Raw genomic sequence first — 22,577 nt, forward strand, 5'->3', positions numbered from 1 at the left:
GTTTAACAAGACTTGTGGCCACTCATTAAAATTAGAAGAAAAGAGGTTTAACCTCAAACTACGTAGAGGGTTCTTTACTGTAAGAGCGGCAAGGATGTGGAATTCCCTTCCACGGGCGGTGGTCTCAGCGGGGGGCATCGATAGTTTCAAGAAACTATTAGATAAGCACCTGAACGGCCGCAACATACAGGGATATACAATGCAATACTAACATATAATCACACACATAGGTTGGACTTGTGTCTTTCTTCAACCTCACCTACTATGTAACTACAGAGGGGCAAAAAAAAGTATTTAGTCAGCCATCAATTGTGCAAGTTCTTCCACTTAAAAAGAGGAGAGGCCTGTAATTGTCATCATAGGTATACCTCAACCATGAGAGACAAATTTGGAAACAAATCCAGACAACCACATTATCTGATTTTTGAAAGAATTTATTTGCAAATTATGGTGGAAAATAAGTATTTGGTCAATATCAAAAGTTCATCTCAATACTTTGTTATATATCCTTTGTTGGCAATGACAGAGGTTAAACATTTTCTGTAAGTCTTCACAAGGTTGTCACACACTGTTGCTGGTATGTTGGCCCATTCCTCCATGCAGATCTTCTCTAGAGCAGTAATGTTTTGGGGCTGTCGCTGGACAACACGGACTTTCAACTCCCTCCAAAGGTTTTCTATGGGGTTTGAGGTCTGGAGACTGGTTAGGCCACTCCAGGACCTTGAAATGGGAGAACTTCCACAATTGGTGGCTGACTGAATACTTTTTTGCCCCACTGTATGTGTTATGGAAGCGCAGGTTGCTTTGATAGCGGCATTCAGCTGCTCTGCATTGTTGGGCCCGGTGTCTCATCTTCCTCTTGACAATACCCCACACATTCTCTATGGGGTTTAGGTTAGGTGAGTTTGCTGTCCAGCCAAGTACAGTGATACCATGATCATTAAGCCAGGTATTGGTACGCTTGGTAGTGTGGGCAGGTGGCAAGTCCTGCTGGAAAATGAAATCAGCATCTCCATGAAGCTGGTCAGCAGAGGGAAGCATAAAGTGCTCTATAATTTACTGGTAGAGGGCTTCACTGACTTTGGACTTGCTAAAACACAGTGGACCAACACCAGCAGATGACATGGCTCCCAAAATCATCACTGACTGCGGAAACTTCACACTGGACCTCATGCAACTTGGATTCTCTGCCTCTCCACTCTTCCTCCAGACTCTGGGGCCTTGATTTCCAAATGAAATGCAAAAATTTCCACAGTCCACAATGATTCTGGGAGCCATGTCATCAGCTGTTGTTGGTCCACTGTGTTTTATCAGGTCCAAAGTCAGTGTAGCTCTCTACCAGGAAATTCGAGAGCACTTCATGCTTCCCTCAGGCACTGATATGGATGAGAAGGCCTGGCCCGCAGTCTTTGCTCTAATTTATCCCAAAGGTGTTCTATCGTGTTTATGTCAGGACTCTGTGCAGGCCCGTCAAGTTCCTCCACCCAAAAATTGCTTAACCATGTCTTTATGAACCTTGCTTTGTGTACTGGTCCAAATCATTTGGTGGGGGGTGGATTATGATGTGAGGTTGTTTTTCAGGGGTTGGGCTAGTGAAAGGAACGCTTAAGGCATCAGCATACAAAGGCATTTTGGACAATTTCATGCTCCCAACTTTCTGGGAACAGTCTGAAGGAAGGGAATGGCCCCTTCCTGTTTCAACATGACTGCACGCCAGTGCACAAAGCAAGGTCTATAAAGACATGGATGAGAGAGTTTGGCATCAAGAAGCTACACAACTGTTATAAAATCCATAAAGGCATAGATGAGTGAGTTTGGGATGGAGGAACTTGACTGGTCTGCACAAAGTCCTGACCTCAACCAGAGAGAACAACTTTGGCATGAATTAGAGTGGAGACTGCGAGCCAGGCCTTCTCGTCCACAGCAGTACCAGACCTCACAAATGTACTTCTGGAAGAATGGACAAACATTCCCATAGACACACTCCTAAACCTGGTGGACAGCCTTCCCAGAAAAGTTGTATCTGTTATAGCTGCAAAGGGTGTCCTTAAAGTTCATTTGCGTATAAAGGCAGGTGTCCCAATACTGTTGGTCATATAGTGTATATTACATTTTTTGTTTTGGGGTTTAAATTGACCTAATTTCATGATTAAATATAAAGTAATCATGCCCTAGAACCTGGTTACTTCTCTTAACACTGTATACTGGCCTGGGGCACAATCAATGTTCTAACTCATTACTAAAATAAAATGGAATCATTTATATTAGATTGACACTTGTGACATCACGCAATATGTAATCACCGGGTGTCAGTGACAGACATCCATAAAGCCAACAAAAGATGAAATGAAAGAATCCAGACAATAAGTAAAAGCTATTTATACATAAAAACACATACAGCATGGATATGATACATATAACACAGCATGATATACAATAACTGAAGAGGAATGTTACAGTATTGCACCTGGTCAGAGTAAAATTAGTTGTGGACTGCAGCACTGGCTGTAAAACTGATATCCTGTCATAGCCCAGAACATTACCTTTTATCATATGACACCTTTCTGGTGAGACATATTGTCAGTGGATGTAAAGAGAACATGTATGATCACAGTTGTTGACCCATGCTTGAAATGGTCTTAGACTTCTTTTCAGAATAAAAGAAATTCTACCAGAAAAAAGTATTTCTTTTGTATGGGGTGTACAAACGTACTCCCCATACAAAATTGTAGTTGTAAATACTTTAGTATAAGTTGGCATACTCATGGCTGGTGGCAGCTTCACTCCTTTACCCAACTAATCACTCATTATCACCACGTTTCCTGTTGCAGCAGGTGCCGCTACACAAGAATACTGATGGGGCCATTTAAAAAAAAAAAAAAAACAAAGAAACTGAGCAAAGTACATTTTGCTTATTCATACAAGAATAGTTCAACCAATGTTCTAAAAATCCCACTTGAGACTGGATTATTCACCAACACTAGTGGAGGTCCATGATGGACATCCTTAAAAACAGAGCACTAAAAAAGTGACACTTAAAACCATCTTAAATTTAAAAAGGGGGCATAGTTGTCAACGTAATATTTTTCTTCATTCCATCTGTCTGTTTTCCCATTATTTTGGGATGCCAAATAATGTTGCCAAACAAATCAATCAGAACGTGATAATTAGAGGACCCTGAAACTAATTTCTAGGATCCTATTTGGGGTTCTGATCCACAAGTTACACACCCCTGCCTTAAAGTGGTTGTAAACCCTTACATATACCAAGTGAAGTGACCGGCCTCAGGTGATAGAGATTAAACAAATCCTCCTACATAGGTTGTACCTGTCTATCTGCTGCCCTTTCTTCTCTACATCCAGTCAAAGTGCTCAATGTTAAAGCTCGTCAGAGTTCACAAAAAAGGGGTCAGAGAGCTGAAGTTACACTCTGCAGTGCTTAGTGAGGAGAGCTATAACAGCTGATTGGAAGCAAGGGACACATCCCTTCACACAGCTCACAGCAACAGAGCTGAGGCTGTTAAATCAGCTGGCGGTCCCTCCTCTGTCACCATTTCTCTCTTGGTGTCAGGGAAACTTGTCAGAACTGACTCATTGCTCATAACAGAGGAACAAAGCAGCAGTCAGAAATGACACTTAGTTCTTTTAATTGAAACAAGTATGCACTATATAGAGGGATATGTTTTATTCTTATTTTATGATGGAGGTTCACAACCACTTTGAAGCAAAACCTCCATTTGCTCTAAAAAAAAAAATCCACTTAATTAGAAAGTGTGCAATTGTGTGTGTGCGCGCATGCATATATTATATATATATATATATATATATATATATATTAGGGCTGTTACTGATTAAAATTTTCATGTTCGATTAATTCAATCAATTTTGTTTTTTAATCGATTAATCGACTAATTTTGATTAATTATAACGCACATACAGATCCAACTACTTTTAGCTGACCGCCTTGCATTGCAACTCTACCTTAGACAGTGGTAAATGTGGTATACACTATATACAATCACCTGACACTAGTTAGTTTCCACAATCCATGACTTAACTTCACAGTTCACACAAATACGTTTTAAATTCAAACGGTAGCACTGACGTAAGTAAAAAAAATTTCACAGTAGTGTGACAATCCCTCCACCTCTGGTCTAACTAATCACTCTCACCTTATGGCATGGACCCCTGTGCAAACAGATGGTCATGCAAGCGGGTATCAAAAGGGTTAACACGGACCATAAACCTCTCTCATGTCTCCTTAGATCTCAGAAAGGACGCCAGGTCATGGGTAGAAAGAAAAGATCTAAGTGCTCACCGCTTAAGTATAAGATTACATTTTTGTGTTCAAACACACACTACTACATAAAGATGATAAAAACATAGCCCACAATCGTGTTAGTTCCATAGGGCAGACGGAGGCACTTGAGGAAGGGGGGAGGAGTCCAGTGACGTCGATGTCTGTGACGTCACCGGATCTCTGACAGAACTCCCTGAAGCCGGCGAGTACCGATCAAAAGAATTTTGATTGATCAAAAAAATTAACGATTAATCAAGGAATTAATCTTTAATTTCTACAGCCCTTATATATATATATATATTATACACACACACATATACATACAAACATATACACACACACACACATACAAACATACACACACACACACTTAAATACACCACACACATATAGCAAGAGTTATATTCTTGAGAGTAGCCAACAAACAGCAGCTCCAAATCAAGAACCTCCTCCATAATAGATAAAAAAAAAAAAAAAAAAAAAAAAAGCAACAATACTTTTTTTCCAGATTTAGCAATCAAGGCCTCTGACCTTTCTACTACCATCCCAGGACTGAAAATAAGACACCTTTGCACTCAGTTGTTCTCAAAGTAGTATATAAAGGTGTACAGTCTCATCAATATCTTAATAAAGGATTACCATATTTTGCTCATTTGAGAACAATTGTACCTTTTATTAAATGGCAAATACAAACAGTGATTACTCAGTCTTGGATGAACATTGGTGAGATTGTTTGGTAGTCAATGCAATATCTCGAGCTTGTTCAGTTAAAGCGGTAGTAAACCGCAGTTGATGGAAAAAATAAAAAATTCAAATTCACTGCAAGGCAATGTCATAATGTGTTAGCATGCATGGCATAATAGCACATTATACAAGACTTACCTTACAACAAAGCCCTCCAGTACTCTGCTGTCACCACTGAGCTGGCTGACATCCTCTTTTGCTCTTTCTTCTGGGTTTGCGTCCTCCGGCAACATGAATGGCCGGGGGACCGATGATGTCACTCCCACGCATGCGTGCACCTCCGTTCACGGCACAGGCTCTGAAGGTCTAGCACTGTATATATATGCTGGACCTTCAGAGCGCATGCACAGTTGACGTGCAAGTTTAGGAGATATTAATAGTGCCTTACTATAAGCTTGCCTGTAGTTACAAGTGGTAGAACTGAGTTTAATACCACTTTAAGCTTTGAAAATGAAAAACAGACTATTGTTGGTTGCTAGGAACAGCTGTCCCAGAATCTGCTCCAGTTTGGAAAACTCCTAGACATTGCTACTGAGTAAAGTTTACTACACTAGGGCTAAGCCAAACATTTTGGAAGGGACCACTCTGTCTGGATCCTAACCACCCAAAACCATGAAATGGTGTACTTTCTGCAGAATTTGATTTGTATCATTTACTGTAAACCATCTTAGATCCAGTTGTAAAATAAAGTGGTTGTTAAAAATCTGGAGTTCTAGTATAAAGCTATTGTTTAATAGTGATTTTTGCCCACAGCAACATGACTTGCCATTTTTTTAAACCTAAAACTTGTCAGTCAGGTCATACTTTACCCAATTTTCTTTCCTTCAGCCACAGTTTGAAGGAAAGAAAATTGCTAAATTCCCGATCAACACTGAATGTGTTAATTGGGGAATCCCTCCCGCGGAGCTATTGTATTCTGACAGTGGGAGGTTTCCCAGCTTTTAGAATACAATGATAACTGCTGGCTGATAAAGCCATTGGCAGCGATCGCATGAAAAAAATCTGACAGGCTGGTTGAACGGAAATTCTTCCGGTTCAGCCAGAACTTCGATCCGCCTATGGCTGCCTTTAGTCCACCTAAATCAGTCAATATGTGAGTGCCAGTGGGCTTATTCAACTCCCATAATCCCATACTTATTTGTAATAAATTCTTTGCATATATTTATATTTCTACGGGGCCCAAAAGTCAATCTCTCCACCATAGCTCACAGTATTACTCCTATCCATATATACAAACCCCAGAGTCCCATTCCTCCTGCTACATTTACATAAATGTTAAAAATGTTATTAAAAATTAGTAAGCGACTTATTTGTAATAGCCACAGGTAGATCACTCTTTGAAGCTATGTATAGAGATCTCTCTCTCTCCAATATATATATATATATATATATATATATATATATATATATATATATATATATATATATATATATATATATATATATAGTAAAGGCTGGAAATAACACAAAACAAAGATGATATCTGGTAAAAACTTATATTTAAAACATCAAAATAAGATTGGGAGATGAGGATTATCAACAACCAAACCCATTCAAGAGGGCAAAGTGCAGTAGTCCCTAGTTAAAGGTAGAAAATTAACTCTGTATGGGCGGAATACATTAAACTGAAATGGGATTGGTATCTATAGGCTCCTGCACTTTACACACCACCACTGCCTTTATTATAGGCTCTTTAGAGAGTTGACCAGCATTGTTTCCTATGACATGAAGGATACACTCTGCAATCCAGTGACCTGTGAACTATTCTGCATCAGCATATTCAGAGCCCTTCCGAGTTTTCCAAACTTCAGGTTTCTTCATTATTTAATGGTTAACACTTGTACATCAAATTGATTACGTTCTAAATACCAGAAACTGTTATAAAAATTTAAAAGTATGATGGAAAACTGCTTGTAAAAAATGTAATGGTTTGTTGGATTATGGAAAATCTTGCGGCATAATACAATTTATAAAACAATATAAAAATCAGTATAAATAAGCGCTGCCGGTAGAAAATACTTCAGAGGATCTGCGTGTTTTCCCTTGTTATCTGGAAATAATTAGATTGACATACAGTCAATTATACCAAGATGTAACCAGTCTTTGAATGGAACACTGTATGGAGTGTGCTTTTCCTATGTATACACACTTTGCAGTGGACTGTGGAGACAGACATATAAACGTATAACATTTATTGTTGCATGGAGTCGTTGAACCCTGCCGTAACTCATTTGGCACCAGTGACGGCCGGTCCATAAGGGGCGCGACCCCAGAGTTTGAATAATCTAATCACAGAACAATTTTGAAATAACTGATAATATCACTAACATATTTTAATATCTTAAAGTTAAAAAATGTTAATGATATTATCATTTGTTTAAAAATCAATTGTTCTATGTGTGTAGTTGTGCACTGTGCCGGGCACCGGACTAATAGGTTATCATTAGGTCCGTTATTTTTTTTTTTTTTACAAGCATGTGATTAAAGCCTGAGGCTCTGATTGGCTTGTTTTAGGCAGATCACTGCTTCCCAAACCCTCCCACTTATGGTTTTAGTGAATCAATATTTGCCATCAGTTTCAGGTTTCTCGACCCAACCAATTAGAACAGGAGGCTGAAGATTTGAAACCTGGAAAGAAGACCAGGTTAACACCGAAGCCACGGCGCCGGGAATCATGGGAGGGCTCCATTTGTAGGGTGAGTGTGGCCCAGGAGGAGTTTCTTTGTTCCCCCCCCCCCCCCCCCATTTTTTTTAGCACCAGTTGCTTGGCACTTTAAAGGACCACTACATACAGAGTTTCTAATAACATTCACGTATAAGAACATTTTGGCAGAAGCACATCTAAAAAGCAATAGAGCCCTGGGGCTAAAGCTGGACCTGATAAAACTTACTTCATATGAAAGTCTTTTAGTCTGGATTCACACCTATGTGTTACAGTAATGTGTCACCAGTGTTAATTTTTGTCAGCTGCATGTTTTCAGTGATGAAAAGGAATTGGGTCAATTGACGAAAACTGAAAAAAAATGCGAGGGACGGACGTTTACCCACCTGAAATTCAGCTTTCCTCAGAGCTCCCCCTATCTGTTAAAGCCCCAGCCCCCTGACTCTATTGGCAAGCTGTACTGGCTGAGAGACGCAGAGAGAATCCTTTCCCTTTCCTATGCAGTTCCACAAATTACACTTTCACACTATCATTTTGGCGCCCTCTGCTGGCCTTTTCTAAATCAGCAGCAGCCCCAGCCTATAACAGCACATTAAAGTTTAAACATGTACTGCACTTCTGCACTACCACATAGGAATAAGTAGGGGGCATCTTACTAAGCTGCTGAAAGAAAACCCTCTTTTTTTTATAAGTATTTTATTTATTTTTTTCTTAGTATTTAATGTTGGTAATATATTCAGGCAATATGTGCAATGGCATTCCAGCCAATGGAGTTTACAGTTTTTTTGTTTAAATTTTAAAGTTGCATTTCTGTTTGTCAAACAGCAATGTTTTTGTTTATGAAACTTGTTTTATATATAAAGAAGTTATATATCACAATGGCTAAATCTGTGTCTGTAGTGCATGTTCAAGCCTTAATACCATAAACAACAACATGTTATATACTCCTGGAGTAAAAATCGAATACGTTTGGCAACTCTAGAGACATTTTTAAATATTGCATTACAATTTAAGATTTTAGTCAACTAAAATATGATGAAAACAGTTGAGATGACTAAAATATAACTAAAACTAAAATGGCATTTTAGTCAAAAGACTATGACTAAAACTAAATTGAAAGTTTACCTAAAAAATTAGCACTGTGCGAGATAAAATGTGTTTTATTGCATGTTACCGCAATGCATTTGTGAGGTGTAATGCCATACTATTCATTTAGAATGAGAGTCTAATGCAGAAGTACATGCACCCATGCTGCAGTGAAACACAATGCATGTACTGCGAGTTGCATTACACAATGCTGCAGTGACTTTTCATTTATTTATTACCATGCATTGGCAGCCCATCCTAAACTAATGGGCTGCCCTAATACAATGCATATTAACATGCAGGCCCTAAAAATGCCATTTTACATAGCTGGTAGGGGATGGAGACATTATGTTTGGGTGCCCAAGAACACAGTTATACTTTTTTCTAAAAATGTAGATAAATTCTAGTATTCTAGTAATTGAGGAAGTTCCTGCCCCCTTGCCATAAGTCTATCAGACAGCTATACCACCAATTCACACACAAGCAAAAAGGGCACCCACACATGTTCCTCCACACAGAAGGGAAGAAGAACAGTTCACACATGGCCCACATGCAACTGCACCAGGAGACCAGTGTATCCCTGAGCTACTGCTCCCTAAAGGGGTTCTAAAGCCAATACATTTTTTTTTTTTACCTTAATGCATTCCTTGCATTAGAATGCAAAAATTCCCAGTAGCCCCCCACCCCCCAAATACTAAAGTCCTCACTCGATCCAGTGCTGTGCCCATCTGTAGCAGCCCTAACCCCATTCTACCAGACTTTGGCCGAGGCAGCGGAAGCCTTTGGCTTATGCTGCTGTAAATCAAATCCTGTGTGCAGAGTGGAGGGCAGGGACAAGCTGTGTGTATCTGGGGACACACACAGCCCAGCTCAGTCGTGAGCCCACACAACTGCCCTCACTGTACGCGGATTTCTGTGGTGAAAGAGTGCCAGGGGAGGGACCCTAGAAGAGGAGGTTCTGAGCCGCTCTGTGCAATACCTCTGCACAGAGCAGGTAATTATAAATTGATTATTTTAACAAAAAAAAAAAAAAAAAGGCCTTTAACGGCTTTAATCTGAAATGGGAAATCATCTGATGTCCAAGGGAAAGTGGAAGAGCATGTCAAGTGCACATGAAAATGTCTGAAGGCCTGATTTTTTTAAAAATTATATAAAAATAAATGTGTGGCGAGCTCTAAAGGGGATCCTTCATGACTGCGGTTAGTGGTCACAGACAAGGCTCCCAGTTATTGCTGGAGGGTTACTGAACCCTAAATACAAAAGGGGTGCCAGGACTGACATGTCACCGCACACAATGCTGCTCAAGAGCTGGGTAATTGCAGCCTCCAGCGCTAAAAACCTTGTCTCTGACAGACACAACTGACAGGTTCTCTTTAAAATAATTGTGGAATATAGCAGAATAAATATTGACCTGCACATGGGCGACTTCCTTTCCACAAATAGTCACTGATAAGCCTCATTTACTCTAAAATGGCAGCTAATTTAGAGTAAAAAGCTGTACAGCAAAATGTCAGAAATGTCCAACATCTAATTTTCTGTGCAGATATAATTACGTAAACGTGTACATGGATGTTATTAGCAACTCATTTATATAAACGTTTTACTAATACTGGTCCTTTAAAGGGTTTTTCCACTTTCAATTAGTCTAGCAGATATGGTTCTGCTTGCTGCTGCCATTATTTTTTGGTACCACAAACCAACCCTGGTCTCAGGAATCCATTTGTTTTCAAATGTTTTCCAATATAGGGCTTTGTAATACACAGAAAATCCTATAAATTCCAAGCGTAGCTAGTGTCTGAGCCATTTAGAGATTCAGGGAGATTCTATTGGTCATTGTCATGGGTTTTCGTAAAACGTTGGAACCTTGTATAGGTCTGTATAGGTAATGGTTCTTCAGCCAAACTGCAACAAAACATATTACAACTTCTGCTGGAGCATTTAGCGCACACATTACAAAATGTTTACAGAAACATAAAATCATGCAGAAAAAAAAAAAAAAAAAAAAAGAGTCCCAGACAGCAATTTTCTAAAGCAAACCTACAGAAAACTTCTGATCAGCTGCTACAGGCAACACCCTGTCACTACAGTTTTATAAATAGCCCTCCCAGGACGTTGTGTAGTAAAGAGAAGTGCTATGTGTTATCCATAGCAACCAGACTCTCCATTTCCTAACCTGGACTAAAACCTTAAAAAGAAAAAATCTGGCTGCTAAAGCAACTTTCTCTTCATTATGAACTTGTAAAAGTTAGGCCCACCATGAGGCAATACCGATCATGTCAATGGTTCTGTATGAATCAAGGACAGTATATAGTCCTAAATACTGGTCGAGTCCACAAAATGAATGTCTTCATGCATATGAACTTTGTACTAGTTATCCACCTGCAAGGCTGTCGGGACCTTTCAGAACTAGCACAGATTAGAGATATCCTTTGGGTTCTGACCAGAGACTGTGCTGGTACAAAAGCTAGGCCTCGGCATAGCCCCATGCAGCCTGGTTTCCCGTATAATAAAGTCTTGGCAATTCAATAACTGCTTCAAACAGGACAATGTAGACATACTTTAAAAGGGGGTTATTGCATTGTAAAAGTTGGATGCAGACCAAAACACTTAAGTCGAGGAGATAAAATAAGGTTTAAGTAAAAAGTTGCTATGCAATAAAAGTCCATGTGTAAAAGGGTGATTATGTTGCATTAATGCACTATGAGGATATTAAGGCAACAGTTATCTTTTCATGGTGCTTCTGAGGCAATCTTGGCAGTGCAGGGAAACACTGCTCTCTGGACGTTTTGCATGAAGGCTCGTGGCACCAGGATCCATGGTATTCCAGCACATTGTGTGCAACAGGCTGCCTGTGTGGAGGAACAAACGGGCAGTTTATTTGACCACATAAATGCTTGATATTCAAAAAATCAAAGTGTATCTAAAAGACATGTTTTCTACTACTAGATGGAGTGGAAGTAGTGTTAAAACCCCTCTCAGGTTTTCATTGTTGTCAGCATCACCGAATGGCCCCTCAATTTGAACACTTTCACCTGGACAAAAAGTGATGTAAAATCCAAAAAATTCTACAATAGTCAGTTCTCATATCTGTTTTCTTTGTATATACAGTTGTTTGCCTGGAGGTCAGCTTTAAAAATGTGTATTACAGTTACTAAGAGGTTAAGCAGAGTGGGAAAGGCAGGTGTGATTGGGACAGCCACAAAAACCCTGACAGATACCCCCAAAACCACTCTCATGCTTAAAAATTGGTTTTGACAGGAGGTGAGCTTTAACGAAACTAAAAATAATAAAATGATACCAGCCATAACCCGACCAGATTTATTTTTGTAAGCAACCCAAAAAAGCTTCAACAGAGTTAATGTCATACTATAAAACCATATAACCAATTCCTGCATCGATGGGTAGATGACTAGAGGGTTTATTTACTAAAGCCAGAGAGTGCAAAATTAGGCTCACTTCTAACCTCAGCTTGGTTCAATTAAGCTTTGGCAATAAAACCTGGAAGCCGATTGGTTTCTATGCAGAAGTGAGCCTGATTTTGCACTCTCCAGCTTTAGTAAATAAACTCCTATATCTCATATTTGAGCATTCATATTATTACAGCAGACATTTGTCTGCAACTCATCTCTCAGATATACCCTATAACTAGTGTAAGAAACATGACAGTCATTTTAAATCTGGGCCAGGTGAAATTGTCATTGTGAAAGTTATGTCACTGCCCAAGATTCTTTATGTATTCTGCACAGTTTTTGTTCTAGTCCCAATGCCCTAAACGCTTTTATACTGCAAAACCCAGAGTTCATTAAAATCTTTCATATAGGCACAGGAGTAATGGAGGTGTGAGAGCCTCTAATATCCTGTGTTGTTATAAAGCTATGGTACTATATTGATTGAAATACTGGTGGAACCCATATAGTCCACATATAAGGGATCAAATAGAAAAAGACTTAGTTGGACTTAACGGTGATGGTATTTCTAAGAGCCTTTCAGGACAGCCTTGGAGAGAGCGCAGCTCCGCCCATTTTCCAGTGAACACACGCAGCCTTTAAATCCCTCCTTTTCCACCATGGCTTCAGTTATTGTGTGGTCTCTGACATACTGCAAAACAAAGCACAGAAAACCACCAAAAAAAACATGATAGACTCTTAAAACCACTTCTAAGATAAAGGGAGGGAAGTAGTGGTTGTCCTGAAAGGCTCTTAGAAATACCGTCACCGGAAAGTCTAAGTCTTTCTCAAATCGCCTTTCAGGACAACCTTGGAGAGGATAACCGAGAAGCTTACCCTAGGGCGGGACTACTGCCTGCCAAAGGCTTGATCTGTGGCGGACAGTAAGTCCGACCTATAATGTCGGAGAAATGTTGAGTAGTTGGACCAAGTGGCAGCCTTGCGAATTCATTCAGGTGTAGCACCGGCCCTTTCAGCCCAGGGAACTGCCGTTGGTCTCATAGAATGAGCAGCAAGACCTGAGGGGGGTATTTCTCCCTTGGACTTTTAGGCCTCCGTGATTTCCAATCTAAGCCATCTGCCCAGGGTGCTTTTGGAAGCTTTCTCCCCTTAATGTGAGCCTGAGAATATCACAAAAAGAGCGTTTGACTTTCTGAATTCTTTAAGGACTGTTAAAAAGTGTAAGAAACATTCTTCACGTCCAGTGTGTGAAAAGCTTCTTCTCCTGGATTGGCAGGAGCTGAAGAGAAAGTGGGCAGGACTATTTCCTGTGAGTGGTGAAAGGTCGAAGAAACCTTGGGGTAGGAAAAGACCTTCAGAAATGGTTTTGTGACTGCCAGGGCCTGAAGCTCGCTGACTCTTCTTGCCGACGTGATGGCTACCAGAAAAATTGTTTTAAGAACAGAGTTCTGTAAGGATGCTTCCTGTAAGGGTTCAAATGGAGCTCCCGTAAGACCCTGTAAAACGAAAGACAAATCCCAACTGGGAAAAACTTTGAGGGCTACTGGCCTATTTTGGGCAAGTGCCCTAAAAAAAAAAAAAAAAAATCTTGAAATTAAGACTCCTGAGTCCTCTCAAAAAAAAAACGATAGAGCCGCCACACCTTCCACTCTTCTTCATTCAATCATGCAGAAATTCTAAGACTCCAAACTTTTGACCTGGAGGCCCTTAGAAGTGCATCAAGAATACATTTTTTTCCAAACTTTCAATTATATGGCCCGAGTTACCTTTTTACTACTGGAAAGTAGGGGCTTCACAAATTTATCGGACAGTCCTTTGGCTTTCAGAAGGTCTTCCTCCGAAACCAAGCGGTTAGCTGTAGTCAGTCTGCTTACGGATAGTTCACCGACCCCTGCTTTAGCAGGTTCTTTCTGGGTGGCAGCTTCCATGGAGGTTCTGTGGCCAGGTTTAGTAGTGTCGCAAACCAGGGCCTTTTTGGCCAGTTGAAAGTGACCAGGATCAGATTGGTATTTTCCTCCCTGAATTTCCTTTGAACCAGTGGTATCATGGGAAAGGCGCAGCACAGCTGGTAATGCCACCGATGGTCGAGAGCATCTATGGCGTACTGCCTGGTCTTCTTGGTGGAGAAAGAAGAACTTCTGTACTTTCAAGTTCTGTTGGCTGGCGAACAGATCTATTTGAGGTTGCCCCCAAGCTTCGGAGATAATCAAGAAAAATTCTTGGTTCAGACTACACTCTGCTTCCACCAGCCTCCTTCTGCTTAGTAGGTCTGCTAGCAGATTTTGGGATCTCTTCAGATAGAGTGCCGACAATGAGGCCACATTCTGTTCTGCCCATGAATGGCCAGCTCTAGGAGCCCTCTTCTCCTGGTTTCTCCTTTTTCAACACGTAAGCTAATGCAGTTGTATTGTCTGAGAGAACCTGAACGTGTTGTTCCCTTACCACTTGTTGAAAAGCTAGGAGACCGAGAAAAATCGTCTTCAGTTCCCACTAATTTGAGGACTTTCGGGCTTCCGCTTTCGACTAGGCCCCCTGAGAGGTTTGACTGTCCAGGTGGGCTCCCCAGCCCCAAGAACTCACATCTGTTAGACATTTGTCTAGGGAAAAGACACAGGAAATACCTTTTGCCAGGTTGGTTGAATTCCACCACTACCACAGCAGCCGCTTTACGTTTGAGGTAAGTTTGATCTGTTTTTCTAGTGGCTCCTGGTGTGATCATCTTTGTAAGATATACAGCTGGAGGGGTCTGGAATGTAATCTGGCCCACTGAATAGCTGGAATCGATGCCATGAGAAGGCCTAAGACTGCCATAGCTGATCTGACTGACACAGAAATTGGTCTGAACCTGTATCACTGCAGATTGGATCTTCTCCCTCCTCTCCTGTGGCAGAAAAAAGTTTTGAAGAACCGTGTTTATGGTATAGCCCAGGAACTTCATCTCCAGTGTGGGCTCTAGATTTGATTTTTCTAGATTCAAGAGCCACCCTAAGTCCTTGAGGTGATCCTAAGGCACCTGGAGATATGTCAAGACTTGTTCTTTGGAGTCTGCGAAAAACAGGTCGTTCAGATATGCGATGACTGAAATCCCTCTCAGCTTCAGAGGTTCCAGAGCTTCTGCCATTATCTTTGCAAAGATTCTGGGGGAGGACGAAAGTCCGAGTAGCAGAGCTCTGAATTGGAGATGGCAGACTGAAGTCCCCAAGTTAAGGGCCAGACGTAGAAAGCATCGAGAAGCCTGAGTTATCAGGACATGTAAATAGACGTCCCTTAGATCTAGGATGCCATGAAACAGTCTGGAGTCAGTAATTTCGTGATTGAATGGATCATGTCCATCCTGAAATGTTTGTAGCGGATCAATCTGTTCAGAATCAACCGATACTTCTCCGAAGACTTATTCAACAGGAAGAGTTTGGAATAGAAGCCTCGGCCTTACTGACTTTTTGGGACCTGGATAATCACTTCTTGCTGAATCAGATCCTGCAGCAGGCTCATTATTGCAGAAACTTTTTCCCGATCCCTTGGCAGGGCGGTAACATAGAATCTGCTCGGGGGTGGCTCTAAAAACTCCAGACTGTATCCCTGGGAGATAAAGTTTTTCACAAACAGGCTTGTAGTTGTTTTGTTCCACTGTAGGGGAAAGGCAAACAATCTTCCCCCTACTGGGGTAAGACTGTCATTTGTTTTTAGGGGGCTGGTCTGGGGGGAGATCTGAAGAGAACTCAGCGGCTCTTGTGGTCTTGATCCCTATTTTTGTGGGGCTGTTGAACAGCAAGAAAATTATTTTTAATCGGTTGTCTCTTCTTGGAAGGGAAAGCCTTTTTCTTGTCGGCTGTCTTGTCCAAGACTGTTTCAAGGTCCGGACCAAAAAGAAGATCACCTGAGAATGGTAAGCCGCACAGCTTAATCTTGTAAGCTGTGTCACCAGACCAAGTTTTTAGCCAGACAGCACGTCTGGCTCAATTCACCAGTGCTGATGACCTTGCCGACATCTTAACTTATTCAGCAGATGCATCAGCCATGTACTCTACTGCCTTCAGTATCAATGGAAAGGACTACAAAAGATCTTTCCGTGATGTGCTTGCCTCTATGTGGCTTTTCAGCTTCTCTACCCAGCATTCAAGGTTCCTTGCGACAACCATGGAAGCCATAGCGGGTTTGAGGCTGGCTGATGTGCAATCCCAAGCTTTTTTCAGTAGGGAGTCAGCTCTTTTACACATCATTCAAAACCCCCATGTCCTCGAATGCTAGGTCTGTGCGTCAGGAAACCTGCGAGAATGCAGCATCTACCTGTGGTTTCTTCCATAACCTATGACTCCTTCTCCTAAAAGTCTTGGAAAAGAAGGGGCCTCTCTCAGGGTCCTTCCATTCCTTCTTTACCGTCTCCGAGAAGATTCCATGGCCTGGGAACACTCCGTGTTTAGTATCATACAGTCCTTGGTACATTTTGTCATGAACCTACAGTTGCACCTTCTCCTCCTGAATTTCGAGGGTAGTGTAGATCGCTCTCAGAAAATCGTCCACTTCCTCCAAAGATAGCTTGTACCCAGAGGCTCAGCTATCATCGTCTTCCTCCTCCTCCTCCTCATCTGAATCCCTGAGGGAAGAGTTCTTGCCCCCTCATCACCTGAGTCCACAACCTCCACTGCTCTGGAGGAGGATGCTCTCGGGCTGGATGGTGGATGCTGGGGCTCAACCTGGACTGCCGGCTCTGTGCTAGCATTGACTTGACTGAACTCAGTGAGCTGGTAAGTTCCCATACTGAAGAGAACAAGTCCTTGTATTGCTGGGACATTTCCTCTTCAACCAATTTCTTAATACAGGCCCTGCACATTGCCTTCTGCCACAAATCTTTAAGGGGGTTCTTACAGGAGGGACATTTTCTCTGACTGCAATGAGAAAAAAATGTAACTCGCCTAGGGCCCCTAACATAATTTACCAACCCCTAGTGCACAGCTAGACCACCACCAGACAGAAAGGAAGCAGTGCAATTCCAACAGCAACCACCCAGTCCACACTGCAGGTTCCAAGTGAAGTAACCTCTGACCATGCAGCACAGGCTCCCTGCAGGGAGGATCCAACAAAACAGCAAAACATAAGCCCATATTGGTTCAGAATAAAGGCACCACTGTACCCCTCTTACCTGGGCCTGACCGGTGCTTGGGCGCCTGCTTCCGCCGTTGGCTGTTGGTCTTCTCCATCTTTGGCAGAGAACGCAGCGGGGTACTGAGAGAAGCCATCTGGTTTTTGAATTTTCCCAATCCCAGCGGCATCGAGGGCCAGAAGCCCCAGTTGACGGACCCGTCCTCTAGTCTCTGCGCACCAGGCGCTTGGAACCACTAGCACCACGCTCCCGCAGGAAACTGTCACCGGACATGACGTCACCTGCCAGCCGGGACCCGGAACCAACATGTGGGATATTCCGGGGATTCCGGAACACCCCCCGCCCATACTGGGGGGTGCTAGGATGGTCACTGCACAAAAAGACAGAGGTAAGCCTACACCCTCCACCTTGGAGAGAGCGCAGCTCCCTGGTTTCAGCATGCGCTTCCACCATGGCGGAGGAAACACAATAACTGAAGCCATGGTGGAAGAGGAGGGATTTAAAGGCTGCATGTGTTTCCTGGAAAAAGGGTGGAGTTGCACTCTCTCCAAGGTTGTCCTGAAAGGCGGTTTGAGAACTAGAGAGCGTGTAATCTCTACTCATTAACGAATGCGACCCTCCTTGGATATAAATCTAAACTAAACAACATTCACCTCTCAATACTAGCTATCCTTGGGGCATGACAAATTTTCAAAACACTGTAATGTGAGCATATCCACAGATGCAGCCCTAAACCTACCACTTACTGTTATGAATATTTTAAAGTTTAAAGGTTTTGCACAAAGCAGTCCGCATCCTCCTCTTCTGGGATCCCCTGCCAGTGCTCCTGGCTCCTCCTCTACGGTGAGCGTTCCCATAGCAGACGCTTGCTATGGAGGCACTCGTGCGTATTCGCTCTACCGAGCCACCTTGTCTGCATCTATTGACACAGATCTGATGGCCCGGCCTCGTTCCCTGTCACAGCATTTGATAGCAGCGCTTGCTCGCCACTGCCACCATTCACACCTTGAACTTTAAAAAAAATAAAAAGCATTCTCTGATTGGATGGGGTGGAATTTTAGGGCAGTGACGTTACAATCTCCCCTTCATCCAGTCAAAAGAGTGCAAGGTATTTATTGAAAAAAAAAGATGGTGTTCTGTGAAATGAGGCAGGGCCAAGTGAGAAACCCTCACCTACTAGCTAGAAGCCCTTGGTGCGTGACCTGGAAGATGGCGTTGATCACTGTAGAAGTGCCAACTATTACAGTGGATTTCCAACTTCCACAGGGATCTCTCAGGTATGAGATATGCATAGTTACTATGGTCCAAGCTGGGCCATGGTAACTATGCAATAAAAATATCTGTAAAGCCTTATTCAAGAGGTGTGTGTAAATGCACGCCCCACATGATTGCCATGTTGACCCCCACAGGGTTGCATAGGTGTTCCATGCATCCCCATGCAGGCAGTCCTATTGCTGTCAATTGCGAGGCAACCACTGCTCCCAATGTGACATCTGTAAGGGTGCAGTTGCACAGCCTCAAGTGCACCCAAGGCAACTGCCTGCATGGGGATGCAAAATTCAATATATCGGTGGTCTGTCATTTTAAGTACAAATTGTAATGTGTGGCCCTTTGGGCATGTCAGGTGCCACGCTTGAGACCCCTTGTATTTACCGGATTGACCGCCACTGGACTGGCAGTGTACATGACCGCAACCAACATGCACTGCTTGTTCCAAACAAAAGTGAGTGGGAAAAGAAGAGGTTTGTGAGCTCACAGAAGACATTACAAGGAGGCAGAGAAACAGAGTAACAGAGACAGAGAAACAATTTTATGTAAAAATAGATAACCAGGCCATTAAGTAATGGATGTTTATGGAATATTTTTTGGAGAATAAGGGTACTTTTTAATGTCACTAAGTTGAAAGAGGATATATGTTCTTTACTGATGACCAGTGGGCCACCGCCTTCAAAATATTCATGGAATGGACCCCATTTTACTTTACACTGGAAGTCTGTACATAAATTACCTAGATGGCACTATGCCCTGTACTCTTGGCTAAGATTTTGCCAAATTATCCAAATAGATGCTGCAGGGGCTATATTAGGTTCCATCTTACATATCCTCTGTTATTATATTCAGCATTAACCAAAGTTCGGACTTGATTTTATCGGGTTTAGACTTGAAAGGCTAGAAAGCACCTATCTAGATTTTGGAAACAGCAAGACTATTCACTTTTCCAGACATAACTGGATATTTTCAATGAGAGCACTTACTTTGAACTAATGGTAATCAAAAAACAAAAACAAATGACTAGGTCAATTAAACTATCAATGGGCAGTGTGGTCCAGGCACCCAAAATGCATCCTCCTACTATTCGTAACAAAAATTTCCTTTAAACGAATGACTTATTCCCTGAAAATTTTTGATTTTTTTTCTACATCATACCTGTAAAATCATTTCTTTGCATACATCTCAGGACACAGAGCCGGTTTTTATAATAATAACTACTGGGTTATACGCCACCTATAGGTGAATGGACACTGGAAGATCAAACAGGAAATCCCCCAACCCCCTTCCCCCATATAACCCCTCCTACAAAAGGAAGTACTTCAGTTTTGTAGTAAGCAATACATTTCCCAGACAAGAGAGGAGGGACCTCTGTGTCCTTCAAAATAAAAAGAAATGGTAAGATGAATAAAAAATAAATAAAAAAAATCACAGGGCACAGAGCCGGTTATTATAACAACTATTCGGAACGTCCCAAAGCACTACCCTTGAGGGGAGGGAGACACCATCACAGAAACTGCCACCAGAAAAGGACCTACTCTGCCATTTGTAATACGCTGAGGCCAAAGGCAGCATCCTCCACCTGGTAAAAGCCCTGTAGATGTACAGTTGTGCTCGTACGTTTACATACCCTGGCAGAAGTAATGATTTCTTGGCTATTTTTTTTAGAGAATATGAATGATAACACAAAAACTTTTCTTTCACTCGTGGTTAGTGATGGACTGAAACCATTTATTATCAATCAACTGTTTACGCTTTTTAAATCATAATGACAACAGAAACCACCCAAATGACTCTGACCAAAAGGTTACACACCCCAGTTCTTAAGACCATGCATTGCCCCTTTTAACATCAATGACAGCTTGAAGTTGTTTGTGGTATTTGTGGATGAGGCTCTGTATCTTCTTAGATGGTAAAGCTGCCCATTCCTCTTGGCAAAAAGCCTCCATTCCTGTAAATTCTTGGGCTGTCTTGCATGAAAAGCATGCTTGAGATCTCCCCAGAGTGGCTCAATGATATTGAGGTTAGGAAACAGATGGCCACTCCAGAACCTTCAATTTATTCTGCTGTAGCCAATGACACGTCAACTTGGCCTTGTGTTTTGGATCATTGTCATGTTGGAATGTCCAAATACGTCCCATAAGCAGCTTCCTGGCTGATGAATGCAAATGTTCCTCCAGTATTTTTTGTTAACATACTGCATTTATCTTGCCATCAGTTTTGACCAAATTTCCGGTGCCTTTGTAGCTCACACATCTCCAAAACATCAGCAATCCACCTCTATGTTTCACAGTAGGAATGGTGTACCTTTCATCATAGGCCTTGTTGACTCCTCTCCAAATGTAGCATTTATGGTTGTTGCCAAAAAGCTAAATTTTGGTCTCATCACTCCAAATGTTTGAGGTTTAAGGCTGGTCTCTGTGCCGTTTGGTGTATTGTAAGTGGGATACCTTGTGGCATTTGCATAGTAATGGCTTTCTTCTGGCGACTCGACCATGCAGCCCATCTTTCTTCAAGTGCCTCCTTATTGTGCATCTTGAAACAGCCACACCACGTTTTCAGAGTCCTGTATTTCATTTTATTTGTGGGTTTTTCTTTGCATCCCAAACAATTTTCCTGGCAGTTGTTGCTGAAATCTTAGTTGGTCTACCTGACCGTGGTTTGGTTTCAAGAGAAGCCCTCTTTTTCCACTTCTTGATTAGAGTTTGAACACTGCTGATTGGCATTCTCAATTCCTTGGATATCCTTTTATATCCCTTTCCTGTTTTACTACAGTTCAACTACCTTTGACGATTCGTTTGCTTTCCCCGTGACTCAGAATCCAGAAACGTCAGTGCAGCGCTGGATGAAAGATGCAAGAGTCTGTCAGGAGTCCAGAAACTCACTGATCTTTCATACACATAAACACTAATTACAAGCAAACAGATCACAGGTTACCTTTAATAGCCATTGAAACCCCTTTGTGTCAACCTGTGTGCATGTTATCAGGCCAAAATAACCAGGCTATGTAAACTTTTGATCAGGGTCATTTGGGTAATTTCTGTTGTCATTATGATTTAAAAAGAGTAAATACAGTTGATTGATAATAAATGGCTTAAGCGAAAACACTAACCATGAGTGAAAAATGTTTTTGTGTTATCATTCATATTCTCTGAAAAATTACCAAAAAATCATACATTCTGCCAGGGTATGTAAACTTATGAGCACAACTGTATAAACCAAAGACCAAATAGTGGTCTTGCACACCTGGACCACTGACACCTGATGGCAGATGGCCCAAGATACTCCCACACACCTTGTAGAGAATTTCTCCCCAGATAAAATGAATATTTTTCCCTTAAAAACATAGGCATCAATGATAAACTGGCAGATCCACTGCTAAATATTCAACCTGAATGTTGTCTGCCCTTCCTGGGCTATTGTTTGTGGCAGCACAAACCAGGATTCCAGACCTGTGCTGACAACTCAAGTAGAACCTGAGCGCCTGAACTACCTCTAGAGTATGTAGAGATCTTTCTCCTGCCAACTGTGGATTAGGAGAAAAATACAGGAAAGACAATGTCCTGATTCAAGTGAAAACTAGAAACCATTCTAGGTAATAAAGATGGACGAGGACGCAACATCACCTTATGATGTGAGACCAAGAACGGCTACTTGCATGAAAGAGCCTTTGACACTCAACTTAGTGAAGTGATAGCAACCAAAGAAGCCACCTTTCGAGATAAAGGACTAACAGAGTGTCCCAATTGGTTCAAAAAGTGGCCTTTGCAAGGACAGTCAAGAGCAAATTCAAGTCCAAAGCACACAAAAGTGGCCTGACAGGAGGGACTGTCTACTGATTGGAGAAAGAAAAAAAAAAATCGCCAAGTCCAATATTTCTGCAGGTGCCACTGCCTGGCTTCACCCCAGGCATAAAATATCCTGCAAGTCCTGTAACTGAAGTTCCCAGAAGCTTTCCAAGGGCTCAACAGTGTGGAGATAAAGGACTCAAGACCATTAGGTCCCACAA

The 22,577-nt window shown here is 41.8% G+C and overlaps 1 protein-coding gene across 3 annotated transcripts in view; it reads right to left on the reverse strand.

Annotated features, from left to right (window-relative positions):
• Nucleotides 1-2,363: 2,363 nt before the first annotated feature.
• Nucleotides 2,364-22,577, reverse strand: part of ZDHHC20 (zDHHC palmitoyltransferase 20) — a 167,281-nt gene continuing 147,067 nt past the window's right edge. For all 3 annotated transcript variants that reach the window (XM_077484016.1, XM_077484014.1, XM_077484015.1), the window contains one exon: nt 2,364-11,640. The gene's annotated coding sequence lies outside the window, so the exon portion shown is untranslated. The remainder of the gene's footprint in view (nt 11,641-22,577) is intronic.

Source organism: Lithobates pipiens, unplaced genomic scaffold (assembly GCF_037356315.1).
Source record: "Lithobates pipiens isolate NorthernLeopardFrog02 unplaced genomic scaffold, aLitPip1_a1.2 Scaffold_16, whole genome shotgun sequence".
Classification (NCBI taxonomy): domain Eukaryota; kingdom Metazoa; phylum Chordata; class Amphibia; order Anura; family Ranidae; genus Lithobates; species Lithobates pipiens.